Below are 15,519 nucleotides of genomic sequence, written 5' to 3'. Positions count from 1 at the left end.
GGTGGGGTTTGTGCTGTGGGGGGGTCTGTACTAATGAGGGGTGGTTTGTGGGGGGGGGTCTGTACTAATGAGGGGTGGTTTGTGGGGGGGGTCTGTACTAATGAGGGGTGGTTTGTGGGGGGGGGGTCTGTACTAATGAGGGGTGGTTTGTGGGGGGGTCTGTACTAATGAGGGGTGGTTTGTGGGGGGGGGTCTGTACTAATGAGGGGTGGTTTGTGGGGGGGGGTCTGTACTAATGAGGGGTGGTTTGTGGGGGGGGGTCTGTACTAATGAGGGGTGGTTTGTGGGGGGGGGGGTCTGTACTAATGAGGGGTGGTTTGTGGGGGGGGGTCTGTACTAATGAGGGGTGGTTTGTGGGGGGGGGTCTGTACTAATGAGGGGTGGTTTGTGGGGGGGGGTCTGTACTAATGAGGGGTGGTTTGTGGGGGGGGGTCTGTACTAATGAGGGGTGGTTTGTGGGGGGGGTCTGTACTAATGAGGGGTGGTTTGTGGGGGGTCTGTACTAATGAGGGGTGGTTTGTGGGGGGTCTGTACTAATGAGGGGTGGTTTGTTGGGGGTCTGTACTAATGGAGGGGGTGGTTTGTTGGGGGTCTGTACTAATGGGGGGTGGTTTCTGGAGGGGGTCGATACTAATGAATGGGGGTGGTTTATGGGGGGTCTGTACTAATTGGGGGTGTTTGTGGGGGAGTCTGTACTAATGTGGGGGTGGTTTGTGCGGGGGGTTTTTGGGGGTCTGTACTAATGGAGGGGGGTGGTTTGTCCTGAAGGGGGGTCTGTACTAATGGAGGGGGGTGGTTTGTCCTGAAGGGGGGGTCTGTACTAATGGAGGGGGTGGTTTGTCCGGGGGGGGTCTCTACTAATGGAGGGGGGATGGTTTGTCCTGAGGGGGGCCTTTACTAATGGAGGGGGGTGGTTTGTGGGGGGTCTGTACTAATGGAGGGGTGGTTTGTGGGGAGGTCAGTATTAATAGAGGGGGGGTCTGTACTCTCACTTCCTCCTCCTCAGTGCTAGTGCTCCTGGGGTCCAAAGCAGCTGCCCTTTGAAACGAACCCTGCCGCCACCCCCTTGTCATGCTATGAGTCTGGAGAGTGAAAGTCCCGCTGGTCTAGCGGGGTGCAGGGCAGGGGAAGCGGAGCCAACAGCAGCAGCAGCATTTTGAAACAGTGATCAGCAGCTCCGGTAAGCAGCATGGGGCTGGCTAGAACCAACAGCCCAGGAGGGAGTGGGAGAAGACCTCACCGCCGGCCACCCTGACCTGAGCAGCAGTGGGTGCAGCATCCCCGGAAAACTCCCAGGGCCTGCACACTTTCTCCAGCCTCCTCTCCTAGCTGTCACTGTCATTAACAAGAAGGAAGACAGGCTGACCAAGGGCCCAGAGGATGAGGATGGGCACGAGGTAGGTGCATCTCACACACACACCTACCCACAGACAGGGGGGCACAGGAGAGACTGCAGGCAGGGGATAGGGGGTCACTTTGACCCACCCCCTCTCTCTCTCCCATCCCTACTGTCTCATACCCCCTCCTTGCTCTCTCCCCCCACCCCTCTCCCCCCCTCAACCCATCTCTCTCGCCCTCTCTCCTCCCACCCTCACCACTGCCACTGACCTCATTCTCCTAATGAAGGACTACAGGTCCCAGCATGAGCCCCACAGAGCTGAGGATGTGATATCCGGTAGGTCAGTGTAGGGATCAGGTAGGTCAGTGTATGTCCAGTTTTTACTCCAAAACGCTCAGGTTTTTTGTATTCCCTTTGGAGTATAAAGTACGGGGTTTGTTATACAACTTTAGTGCCTTGGATATAAAAAGCATTTGTTTCAAGTATGTTAGCCCAACATTGTAAGAACAATTAGAGTCAGAGTGTAATTGTTCTTACAATGTTGGGCTAACATACATGAAACAAAATGCTTAAATAGGTAAGGGGCGGGGTCACCCATGGATATCACATGGTGGCACCGCCCCTTGTGATGTCACAGACCATTGCGTGCTGAGGGGTGTCCCTGAATGGCAGTTTGGAAATGTGGTCACCCTAGGGATGGGTGCAGTCAAGTTTGGCACCCAGTAAGCAGTCAGCTGTCAATTAGGCAGCTGGGTGGATCCTGACAATATGGTCGGGATCCTTCCAAAGCAGGTCTGTGACGTCGGGCTAAAGCCTACTGTTGGCTATGGGTCACAGGAGAGCAAAAGTAAGTGTACCCACAACAGACGTGTGACCAGAAAAGTTTTGGCCATAGTACTTGTCTAAGGTGTAGAGCTATCTACCTTTCTCCATAGGATGTTTTGGTAAGCCTCAATAGAAGTACAATATTGCTGGTAGAAAGGTGAGGAATTGTCAATACATAAACAGGTAATGAGTGGAGCCGAGGTATCCCAGCCCCCTCTCCCCCATGGAGTACATAGAGTCCTGAGGGGAGACAATAGAGGTGGGAGGGGAGGGAGCGGTGTGGCCTCACACAGGATGGGGTGGTGCCTGGTGTCGGAGGCGCCTGCTCAGAGCACAGAGGTGGAGGGGGGGAGGACTCTCCAACTACTTTTGCTGACTGTCACGTTAGTGTTTTGGAAAGTTCCCCGTGCGGAGTGATAGAGGAGGGGGAAGAGAAGACATTTCCCTCCGCTCCCCTCACACACCTCGCCTACAAATGTTCTCCGGAGGTCTCTATGGCAGAGTGCGGAGTGCGGCATTCCCTCAGCTCGATGGTGGATTTCCCAGCTCCCTCCTGAACTGATTGATCGCACAGAGCCCCGCCTCCAGCAGACCTATTCAGGTACGTTGTAGCCGCATTCCCTTCAAGGAACGCTCCTCTCTCCGCTCTCCTCACCTCCGCTCTGAGGGATTGGATGGGGACGTAAACATGGAACCAGCAGGTTAAAGTCCACTTCTGTGACTACACTTCATAGCATAGAGGGTGAGGAGCCGCCGGCCACGTTATCTGTTCTGAGCACGAAACTTTGTATGTTTCATTGAAAGCTGCCCTCCAGGTATGGATTGTATAGTTCCAGCTTGGAAAGCTACATATGCCATATGTGGAGGCAGAGAATCCTTCTATAGTCACTGATACTGATCATTGCTGTCTGTCAGCTCCTGTGCAGTGACCTCAGGAGGTCACTCAGCCAATTACAGAACCCCTTGTATTTTGCTTTATGATTGCAAACCATTTTCTGATTGGATGAGGAGGAGGTCATGACATCACTGCTTCTCCGCCTCATAACATTGGAGACCGCCTGGCATTTATTAGGAATACTTTCTGTGAATTGGACCCATGTAGGGCAAGTGGAGATCGCTGATTCTACATGTTCACTTGTGTTCCCTATGCTGCACGCCAGCCACAGGGCACGGAACCCAGAAGACAGCAGGGATCACTGTAGAATCCGCTATTACTACAGCAATCACCTAGAATATTCAACTTCTGCGGCCAGCGCTGTAGTATCGGTGGCTCCTGCGGCCATCACTAGTGGTCTTTTTGCCCGTGCGATTTCCCTTTGGTACCCGCAAACGTGCTGAGCACTGATATGCGTGGGGGTGCCACTCAAAATAAATGCCCCCCCCCCCGCGTCTCCTAAGAGCAGCATGATTTGGGTGCGAGAACGGCTGCAATTCCCGCAACCAGTGACCCGAGCCTAAGAGACGGTCCACACCATAAATGCGCTCTCTGAATGCGTTTTCCTGTATGCACATTTTTCATGCTTCCAGTGCGTTATTGATGTTTTTTCAATGCGTGCCCCCCCCACCCCTTCCCTTTTTGGGGAAAAAAAAAGCTTTCCTGGGTCTTTTTTTATTTTCTGCTGTTACGCGTTTTTGATGCATTTTGCTGTTTCAGTACAGTTCTGTGCAGATAAAATGCAGCGTGTTCTACCTTTCTAAGATCTAAGCAATAAGGATGAGCTCCGGTGTGTTCGCATACTCCACGCGCAGAGCCCGCCAGGAAGTTGGCGCAGTGCTGTGCTAATCACAGGCAGTGAGACATTGCCCCAATGCCTGATCTCTGGAGCTACGCAATGTCTCACTGCCTGTGATTAGCGCAGCGTTGCGCCAACTTCTCTGCATGTGGAGTATGCGAACACGCCGGAGCTCATCCCTACTAAGCAATAACCCCTATTCCGTTCAGCTTTTAAGAATATGTAAACCCAAAATTTCATATTCCCGATATGTGGCTGCTGTACCATGTAGTTGCATGGAAAAGTATCATGTTCTCTTTGTATTGCTTCCTTTGTGTGAAATCCTTGGTGTTCCTGCCTGTCCCTCTGCTTTCCTATTAAAAACCGACCACACTAAGCAGAAGGACACACTGTGGTCAGTTCTTGCCTCCCCTGCACAGGCTTACACTGGACAGATTAGTGTTCTGCTGTTTCTTCTCACCCCAGCTCTCGGTGCTTCTCATGCTCCTGAGAATAGAGATTGTGTGATCACCTTTTTGTTTTTTGTTTTTTTGTATCTATGCACAAATGTTTTGGTTTTCTGTGTTAAACTGAATGGGTTGTTTTACAAGGTGATGGTATACATATACTTTGAATGCATTTACATGTTGTTGATTAGCTGGCATGTTTTGTAAAGGCTCTTGTATTGGTAGTTTCCAAGCACTTTTCTGGGTTTCGTACCCCCTTTTTTATTTTTATTTTTTGTGCTTATTTGGATGGGCAATCAGACCCGTTCTCTGATCTGTATACTGTATGTTGGCTCATACTTGCGTTGCTTCAACTGTCTTTACAAGTGTTTTTGAGCTGAAGCATTTTAGTTTTAGCCAATGGGCAGCTAGTTAATAGGCTAGAAAAGTTTGGGCCATTCAATAATGCCCTAACATTTTTCTGGCAGTATGGCTCTTTAACCACTTGTGGACTGCCCCCCTTCAATGCATGTCACTGCCTACTTCCCTGTTTAGGGCGTACACATATGTGCAGCCTGTCAGCAAGTCCCGGCCAATGACCTAGGACCTGCTAAAGTAATGCAGAGCTCTGTACACGTGGAGCAATCTGTCAGTTGTCTCGTCTGAGAAACTTTGAGATCTAGTAATAAAAGCAGCACACATTTAACTCCTTGATCGCCCTAGATTGGGGGTCAGCAACCTGTAGATCGCAGCCGGGTGACTGGCAGCTCGCAATCTGGGCTTTCTGATCTTTCATTTAAGAGCATCAAACAGAGTGGGATGCAGAGGGACTACTTGTAAAGTAAGAGTAAGCTGATGCCTCCTCTATAGTACACGCTCCTGTCCCCTGTGGAGTGATACCAACCCCACTCCATCTCTTATCCGAGGTAGCAGTCTCCAGAGTGGTGCCAGCAGCAGGAAAGAGGAGATCTTTTGGTCTGTGTGAAGCAATACACTGGGCATAATAGTATAGGGCTGATTTCTCACTGATGTGGTGAGAAGGCATCTAAAAGCATGATTGCAGTGCACACAATTGCGACACAGTAGTACGGCAATTAGGGGTGTGGATCAGGTGTGAGGGGCGACACTGTACCCAGTGATCTTTGCTTTCTCCCATGTTTTTCAGGGGATCTCCACCTCTTTAAGGTTGCCTACCCCTGTCCTAGATGTTAAAGTGTAAGTAAACCCTCCTAACGTTTTCAGGCAAGGAAGCTGCCATATTTGCCTCTGTTTAATCTACAATTGCCATGATGCTGCACATGTGATCAGTTATGACACCAGCCATTGGGTGGTTTGATAGTTTTGGTTGAGAGCACAACTCATGGGAGTGTTACATTTCCGGCACATGCCGGAAAGGAAACTGTTTTATGGATGGGCTTCCGCTTTAACTCCTTCCAGCCAGTCTTAGTACAGTGACAGTGTATATTTTTATTACTGATCACTATATTTAGTTCCAGCATATATACCATAGTTTGTAGGCGCTTTCACACAAACCAATCAATATACACTTATTGGGGTTTTTTTTTTTTTAATCAAAAACATGTAGCAGAATATATTTTTTGCCAAAATGTATAACATTTTTTATTGGATATGTTATACAAATTATTGTTTTCTTTCAACATTTTTAGGCTTATATCGCGAAAAAAAATAAAAAACCCATTGGTGATCACATGCAACCAAAAGAAAACAATTTATGTGAAAAAGAAATATATAAATCTTGTTTGGGTGCAGTGTTGTATGACCGCGCAATTACAGTAGTGCAGGCCTGAATAGCAAAAAATGCCATGGTCATGAAGGGGGGTTAAATCTGGGGCTTAAGTGGTTAGAAAAAAAAGACTTCAAGCGGAGCTTTGGCCAAAGGGGAAATTATATGTTAAGAAATTGCACTTTTGGGGAAGGGATGAAGCGGGTGCCTAATTTTGACAGGTGCCCGCTCTGACCGCCTAGGCGATCGGAGCAGAAGTTCTTCTCGCCCTCCTCGCAGTCTTGTGGGACACGGGGCAGGTCCCAGAAGACTGTGGGACCATTCACAATGCGCAGTACAATACAGTTTTTGTAGCTGCTGACTGAAGCCCCTCTTTAAGTTCTGCTTTAAGATCAACGATGGGTTGGTGAACAGAGACAAGCAGAGTGCCTGTCTGTACGCTGTGCATACTTTTAATCCAACAGCCTCCCAGCATTCATTGTAATTGACAGTGGGCAGGGCTTGATGAGGGATGCTTAGGAACTAGTTCCCCTTCGGGTCTGCTCCCCTTGTGATGGATAGCAGGCTGCCTATTGGCTTTGGAATCCACTCACTTATCTGCTGTCAATTACAGGGGTAGCGGACCTGATGGTGAACTAGTATGCCTCCCATCCAGCTCACCCCACCCAGGTACAAAACTGCTAGACTGCTGCACCGTCTGTTTAGCAGCATTGAGGTTAGGGGGTCTGTATGGTCACTTTGGCCTCAGCCCATAGTGCTTGCCTTAAATTAATCTTCCAATAGGTACAGGAATCTATTGCTTGTACTGACATTTGATGAAGTGTTGAAGCGCTTCTCGACGCTTGTCTTATATTGCTCAGATGTTACCTGGACCCAGTCCCCATTCGCACTATGGTAGCTCGTAAAATCACGCAATTTTGCACACATTCACGGAAATGCAAAAATCACGGGTTGATTTACTAAAAGTGCAAAATCTGGTGCAGGTCTGAATAGAAATCCAACAGTTTCTAGGTTTTCTAGTTTATTGAACAAACTGAAGTTAGTAGCTGATTGGCGACCATGCACAGCAGATTTTGAGCTGTGCAGTTTTAGTAAATCAACCCCAATGTGTCATGGATGTGGCACCATTTGTTGCTAAAGCCGCCCCAAGCGCGTTTAACCACTTCTGGACCGCCTTCCACACATTTACTACGGCAAGGCGGCCCGCTACTTGAAACGACTTGTACCTCGCTTCTTGCAGTATTTTTTTTATTTATTTTTTCTAAATTGTTTTATAGCGAAAAAAAATAAACGCAGAGGTTTGTTTGGGTACAGCGTCGCACAAGCACACAATTGTCAGTTAAAGTAACGCAGTGCTGTATCAAAAAAAAAAATGGCCTGGTCATGATGGGGGTAAAACCTTCCGGGGCTGAAGTGGTTAATAGGAAGTGCACTCTTGCACACAAGAAAGTTCAAAGCTGGTAGTGCAAAAAAAAAAGTGCACAAGCTTCTTTGCCATGTTTATTGCATGTAGGACAGCCCATTGACATGAATTGGTTTTCATACATATGAAGCATGAAAGAGTACATACATGCAGTACCCAAAGTTACACTACGCTAGTGTGAATGGGTGTTTCTGTATGTCCTCTAATTATTTTGTAGCTAATTGTACTTTTTCAACACAATAATAATTTCTTTGTGGTTGCCTGTCCTTTCCAGGTCTGCCATATCAGTAGTATTGTGATAATTCTGCATGCAGAAAAAGCTTTTATAAATATTGATAGTGTTTTTTTATTTTATTTATTTTTTGTTAATATTCTTTAAAATGCACACAATAAAGAGCAACTCCGGTCATGAGGTTGTTGCTTTCTGTGACTTCACTGGTGATTTTAAGCCTGGTTCACACTGCTGTGGCCCTGAAATCCGTGTTTGCGCAGGGATGGCAGCCCATTCATTTGAATGGACTGCTGTGCCTGCGTTTCATACAGGAAGGCTAGGTTCACCCTGAAGCAGCTCTGCATTTCACTTTCTTTCTGGTTGAGGGATTTCTACAAGGGGACACAAACGGCAATGAAAACCTGTTGTAACCTTTCTCTACTGTATTCAAAATGTACCAGCATATGCAAAAAAAAAAAGAGACCCCGTGAACTTGAAAATGTGACAAACTGTGAATACTTAGTAGACGTATATACACACCTGAAGTTGTGCTTTCATAGTGGCAGAGTCCCATTAGGGCTGTGTTCACACCTATGCAGTGTGCACTTTAGGTCTGGTGCGTTAGTCTTCCTCTTGTATATTGATGAAAATGTATCAAAGATGCTGCAAACAGAATGTTTTTAAGGCACTGCACCTAAAGCGCATGTAACAGAACTTCTCCTGGGTTCAGGAAATTTAGAAGTCCGCAACTATACAGCAGGAAAAATAATTACTGAACACGTCACCATTTCTCTATATATTTCTAAAGCCGCTATTAACATAAAATTCTCACCACATGACGGTAATAACACATGCAATCCATATACTAAGAGAACAAAGCAAATAAGTTCAGAAATGAAGTTCTGTGTAATAAAATGGAATGACACAGGGAAAAAGCATTGAACACGCTAACTGAAATATATTGAATACTTTGTACAAAATCCTTTGTTGGGAACAACAGCTTCAAGACACCTCTTGTATAGAGAAACTTGTCGCATGTATTGCTCAGGTGTGATTTTTGGCCCATTCTTCTACACAGTCTTCGAATCTTGAAGGTTCCATTGGCCTCTTTTATGAACTCTGTTTTTTAGTTCTTTCCATAGATTTTCTATTGGATTCAAGTCAGGTCATTGGCTGGGTCATTCTAGCAGCTTTTTCTTTCTTTGAAACCAATGGAGAGATTCCTTGGCTTTGTGTTTGGAATTACTGTCTTGCTGAAATATCCACCACCGTTTCATCTTCAACATCCTGGTAGATGGCAGTGGATTTCTATCAAGAATGTCTTGGTCCTTTTTTCCATTTATCCTTCTTTCAATAAAATAAAGCTTGCCAGTACCATATGCTGAAAAAGAGCCCCGCACCATGATGTTCCCACCTGCCACTTTACCTCCAAACATGGTGTGTATTATGGCATCCAAAGAGTTAAATTTTGGTCTCATCTGACCAGACTATATTCTCCCAGTATATCACAAGCTTGTCTAAATGTTGTGCAGCAAACTTTAAACGAACTTCAGCATGCTTTTTCTTCAGCAATGGAGTCTTGCGTGGTGAGCGTGCATACAGGCCATTGCGTTTGAGGGCATTATGTATTGTTTTCTTTGAAACAATTGTACGTGCTAATTGCAGTTCTTTCTATAGCTCTCCACAAGGGGCCTTTGGCTCTTGGGCAACTCCTCTGATAATTCTTTTCACTCAGAAAACTTTGGAGGATCACCTGGTCTTGGCGGAGTTACTGGTGAAATGGGGTTCTTTCCACTTCCGGATTATGGCCCCAACAGTGCTCCACTGGAACATTCAGAACTTTAGAAATCTTTCTGTAACCAATGCCATCAGTATGTTTTGCAACAATAAGGTTGTGAAGGTCTTGAGAGAGCTCCTTGCTTTTACCCATCATGAGATGTCTCTTGTGTGACACCTTGGTAATGAGACGCCTTTTTATAGGCCATCAGTTGAGACTGAACCAGCTGATATTTTATATGCACTGACAAGGGGCAGGGTTGATTTCTAAATACTCCCTTTTTTATTTTATTTTTAAGATATTTTTATTAAGTTTAAGACAAACCAACAAAAAACATAAACACAAAAAAAACAGCAATAACACCAGACAACCTGGTCATACAGAGGTTCCATACTAATATTAGGCAATATGCTCAAGCATAGAAAATTAAACGGATATCAGTGCAAACGGTATAAAATAGGCACAATGGTTAGAGGTGCAGGTATGCTACCAGGGCATAGTAATAGCGAAGGACCAAACGTCAGATCTCTAGGGCACAGCCCATCAATAGACAATCAAGGGTAGTACAATCAGTGCTGGGAGAGAGTTAGTGGACTGGCCAACCATCTACCCCAAATGTTGTGAAAAGTTTTGTTCCGTTTCCGGAGTTCAAAAGTACATTTGTACAGTGGGATAGAGTCATTAATAAGTTTTAGCCTGAGTGATTTCAGAGCGGTCTGTGCACCCTTCCAGAACAGTAGGATTGTGTTTTTTTTTTTTTTTTTCTTTGATAAAAATAGAGTTTGCAAAGCAATCTCTTGGCATGGTACAGTATGGGTAAATCACCAAAAACACCTAATAGGCAGTTCTTGGGGTGGATTATATTTGGGAGGCCTAACGCTGACAAGATGAAAGCACCCACTTCCTCCCAGAAATCCCGGACTATCTGGCATGACCAGAAGCAATGTAGTGGGTCTGATGAAAAATCTTTACCTGTGTGATGTGGTCCCAGGAAGCAATAACAGAGGTGTTAGGAATTTCCCTTGTGATCAGTAAAAACTCCGGGTGTTCTGAGAAGCAAACAATTTATTTCTGATGTGGCCCACAACAGGGAGACATGCTTACAGCACGAAAGCTGAAGAAAAAGTCTCAACAAAAGAAAGTGTTCCGCCCTCACATATCCCACAAGAATAACATCTCTGTGCTTCTATTGGCTGAGGGAACATAAATAACGTGTCATGGCACAGGCTGGCACTTTATTAGATATCCATATTCCCGTACATTCTTAGGCTATCATATTTAGTTAAATCTAATCATTCTACTTACTATGGAGTTAATTAGGACAAAACAATACAATGAGTTAATACAATAATGTGCTCAGAAGTAAGCTTTTTAACAAATCAGTCTCAGGACTATTGTTTTTCTAATAGTCACACAATAAACATTTAAAACTTTTCTAACATTCCCTCCTCTTTGTGTGACTATTTTATCTCCACATATTTTGATGAAAGTCCCTGTGTTATACACTTTCGGACTGTATGTCATTAAGTTGAGCTTCAATGTCCACATAGGTCTCCTCAGAGGTAGAGAGGGTTTGATACATTGTTCTTGAGACTGCAGTTTCAATGAGTTTTTGTGAAAGTCCTCGAATACAGGGAATGCAGCAGCATCCGCAAGTGACCAAAACAGCCAAAGCCACAGCGATTGAGATCAAACATGATGTGATAAATCCAGTCCATTTACCGAACCATCCTTCAAGCTAAGTTGTGAATGGATCATTAATACCTGAGTTTTCCGCCAATTCATTCGATAGCGCAGTCAGTCCTTCCAAGGCTCTGGTCACTGTCCCTCCAGGAGCTGTATTGTTGGGGATTAAAGGTACAACACATGCTACCAAACATTTTGCATACCCTCCTCTTTCAGCTAAAACCATATCTAAAGCCATTCGGTTCTGCCAGGCCATTAGAGATGTGGGGGCCAACTGTTCTGCTAGGCCCTTCACAGCATCCCTAGTATAGTTTACAACTCGTTGTTGGTTATAATATATATAATTAATCCAGTCAACATTTTTATTTATAGTCACCCACCAGAGAAGAGACTCAAACCCAGCTGTCACCTGATTCCTGGCTTTAAACTCGTCCGGCACCCCGCGAGGAACCCCAATCTCATCTATGTAGATCTGAGAGTCAAATGACCCCAAGGGAGAGGTGTCCCTACGATACTGTCGGTGACTCTTAGTCCACGGGTATTCTGACAGGATTCTCAGGGGCATAGCCAGCTGGACCATAGCGCAATCCCCTTGGGCATTGGCCGGTAGTCTAGCTCGCAGTTTCTTATCCCCACACATCCACCAGACATCAGCTCTCTGAATGTCATGTCCAACCCAGTCACCGTTGTCCGTGTTAATCCTCTCCACACAGTAGTCATCAGGTAGTGACCCAAGATCCACCGCGCTACGGTTCCCTGGGAGTGCAAAACAAGTAAAGTTGCCCGGATAAGCGGTAACCGCTGGAGGTATCTGAGGTCTCTGTACTGGGGGAAACAACAAACTCAATGTGTGACGAGTAGAATTTATTTCAGGTTTATAGCTCTTATTATACAATTGCAACATACATTTTAAACCTTCTGGATCTGTATTGTGATCTAGAGGAAAAGGAACTGTTGCTAAATGTGGTCTGGCTCCGGCACAAACTAAACAGTTTTCCTTTTTCAGAGTTCTAACCGTGTACCTCAACCATTCTAACCACTCATTTTTTCTTGGTAGCCCGTCTCCAAAGCTATGGCATCTTCTATTGTTAGGTTAGTGAATCTTATAGTTATACTCAGAACTTCTATTTTAGTATGGCCTTCTTCTTTCCCTTCTGAGTCTACCTTTTCCTGTTGTTTAATTTTATTAGGTAGTAATACCTCAAGGAAAAATATTCCTGAGGGGTCAGTTCCTGACACCCATGCTCCCATGGAATACAACCACTGATCTTCCTTCCTCGGCTCCTTTAATGTTATTAATAGTTGGTTACAGTTCTTACTATTTGTGCAGGGGGAGTTGGCCGCTTTTGTGTTTACGAGTCTCTCCTTTATACCACTCTTTTTAGCCCCTGGTTGATTATACCCCCAATCTTGATGCGCTGTAGTCCACAGGGCCTGATCCCATGCTTGACATCCTGCCTTATTCCAGAGCCAGCAGATATATTTATCTGCCCATAGAAGTCCTCTAGCCCCAGTTGTATCCCCACAATCTGCAATCTGACAGAAGTCTACCAGTATAGTGCTAGTTATTCCCTCTAAAGTTTTAGATTTAATGCTTTTCCTGTTCTTTCCCAATCCAAAGGTTCCTCTACTCTTCCATAGCGCCTACCCCCTCTTATGGATGCCTCTCCTAGAGTCACCAGTAACTCAAGGATAATTACTGTCCCTTTCATCCTAACCAGCTACAGAGTTCCAGCGGATAGGATAGGGGAGTTGGAAAGGGAGGGAGACTTCACCGGTTTGAGACAAGTCCCACCTTGTGTGAGACCTCCCTTTGTAGCCGGACTTTCTGGACCTCTTGTAGCCAACTGGCCCTACTCTGCCTGTAAAACGTTTTTACAATGGGACTGGTGAATCCAGGTAGACCTCTCTGCAATCCTTATCACAGTAGGGGTAGTTAAAAGGACTTTGAAAGGACCATCCCACCTTGGGGAGTTACCACTGTTTTTTTTTTTTCTTATTACTTTTATTGAGACCCCAATCTCCCACATGCACCTTTTTCATCTTCTTTTGGGGGTGTGATATACATACTGGTCACAGCTACTAGTAGGCAATACATCCAATTATTTTTACCTATTTCTTCCATAGCTTTTCTCAGTTTGCTTTTTAGAATGCCATTATGTCTTTCTACCAATCCAGCTGATTGGGAATGATAGGCACAATGGTATTTCCCTTTAATTCTCATCACTTCTATCAAATGTTGTATATTTTTTAATTACAAAATGGGGTCCATTATCACTGTAAATCCTTTCAGGGATTCCAAATCTAGGAATAATATCTCTTAGTAATGCTTTGGCTACAGTCTGTGCATCTGCACTTCCTGTCGGGAATATCTCCACCCATTTGGTCAGGGTGCCTGGGTACCAAACAATATTTCTTCCTTTTACATTTGTCTAATTCAATAAAATCCATGCAAATGTGTTGGAATGGATATTGTGGTGTAGGGAACTTCCCTTTCTGTGGTCTTATACCTCCCTGAGCATTGTGTCTTGCACATATAAGACATTGAGAGCAAAAAGTTTTTTTTTTTTTTAATAATTTGTGAATCCATAGGCTGTACATACTTTATTTAACATCTCAGTCACCCCCCTGTTTGACACATGCGTTACTCCATGTGTCAATACTGCTGCATACCTAAATAAAGATTTTGGTAATACCGGTTTCCCTTCAGGTGATGTGTAAATGTCATCAATTATTGTGCAACCCTTTGTTTTCCAATATTGTTTTCCCCAGGGGGGGCATTTTGCTGCATATCAGTAAGGACTGTATGATCTATCACTATGATTTCTCGTCATTATTTTATGTGCAGCTTCATCTGCCCTTTTATTTCCCTTTGAGATGGGGTCCGTATATTTTGTGTGTGCTTGACATTTACAGATTGCAAACTTTTTTGGTAACTGTATTGCATCTAGGAGTTCTAAAATGAAGTCCGTATGTGAAATTGGTTTACCACTGGAGGTGACCATCCCCCTGTTTTTCCATTGTTGTGCAAAAACATGCACTGTTGAAAAGGCATATTGACTGTCAGTATATATGGTTACAGATTTCCTTCTGACAGTATACATGCTCTTGTCAATGCTACAAGTTCTGCAACTTGTGCTGAATAATGTTTTGGTAGTGGCCCTGCTTCCAAAATCTCATCCTGTGTCACTACTGCATATCCTGTTGCATTTGTGCCATCTGGATTTTTCTTACTAGAACCATCAACAAAAAGTATCATGTCAGGGTTAGATAATGGTACATCTTTCAAATCACTTCGTGGCAGTACCTTTTCAGTGATGGCAACAGTGCAGTCATGTTTATACCCGTCAGTAGGAAGTGGTAGTAGCATGGATGGGTTTAATGTAGTACACCTCTGTATTGTTAAGTGAGGTTGTGTCAAGAGTATTGTCATACAGGAAAGGTGTCGTGCTGGGCTCAAATGTGATATTCTTTTGTTGTAACAGGATAACAAACACTGCATGTGGTACCTTTTCAGTTAGTAAAGTTGAATAAAGACACCAGTCCATCCGGTTCAGCCTGAGTGAGTGTCTAGCCTCTACCCCTGTACACCCACATCGTTCTCCACCCCCAAGGATCCAACGTCCCCATTCATATACCAGGGCCAAACCGGGACAGAAGCCAATCAACCCACCTGCATGTCTCCGGAGTGCGGGAGGAAACCAGAGCACCCGGAGGAAATCCACACAGGCACAGGGAGTACATGCAAACTCCAGGCAGGCAGCGTCATGATTGGGATTCGAACCAGTGACCCCCTTCACTGCTAGGCAAGAGTGCTAACCACTACACCGCTGATGCTACCAGTGCTTGTACACAGGGTGGAAGTACTCTCGTTGCACTGTCTATTTCTGTAGAGTAATCCTTCCTCTATGAGACCCCTCTAGTTCTGCCTCAGCAGTGTACTTTTCTGCATCCTCCTCTCTTTCATTACCTTGCATAAGAACCTTTACTTTCACATTCTTTTTTGCTTTCAAATACTTCTCAGAATGCTTAGCATATTGTAAAACATCTAAAACTGATGCAGTTCGGTAAGTAACCATGTTTTTAACAATGTAATCCTTATGATCCTGTTTCAATCCATGTAAAAAAGCAATCTTTAGCTGTTGCTGATATGCACTATACACATCTTCAGCTTCGGGGAGCCCGGAGAACACTCTAAAAATCTCTCGTAATTTATTTAGGTAGTCACTGACACTTTCTTTATCTTCTTGTACTGTCATATTTATTTTTTTTCCAATCAGTCCGTTGTACCCATCTAAGCTGGCATCTGTTCAGTAGGGCAGTCAACCTGTTTCCTAAGTCTGGGCTTTCTGGAAG

At 44.9% G+C, this 15,519-nt stretch overlaps 1 protein-coding gene across 2 annotated transcripts in view; it reads left to right on the top strand.

The window, feature by feature from the left end:
- The first annotated feature begins 2,480 nt into the window (after window positions 1-2,480).
- The window catches only part of TNS3 (tensin 3), a 457,447-nt gene continuing 444,408 nt past the window's right edge, over window positions 2,481-15,519 (top strand). Inside the window, exon 1 of one of the 2 annotated variants that reach the window (XM_077491841.1) lies at window positions 2,481-2,765. The gene's annotated coding sequence lies outside the window, so the exon portion shown is untranslated. Of the gene's footprint in view, window positions 2,766-2,887; window positions 2,980-15,519 lie in introns of those variants that run through there. The other variant, XM_077491842.1, reaches the window with a different exon arrangement.

Source organism: Lithobates pipiens, unplaced genomic scaffold (genome assembly GCF_037356315.1).
Source record: "Lithobates pipiens isolate NorthernLeopardFrog02 unplaced genomic scaffold, aLitPip1_a1.2 Scaffold_19, whole genome shotgun sequence".
Taxonomy (NCBI): domain Eukaryota; kingdom Metazoa; phylum Chordata; class Amphibia; order Anura; family Ranidae; genus Lithobates; species Lithobates pipiens.
The sequence above is the reverse complement of the archived record's forward strand: the minus strand, read 5'-3'. Positions and strand labels throughout refer to the sequence as shown.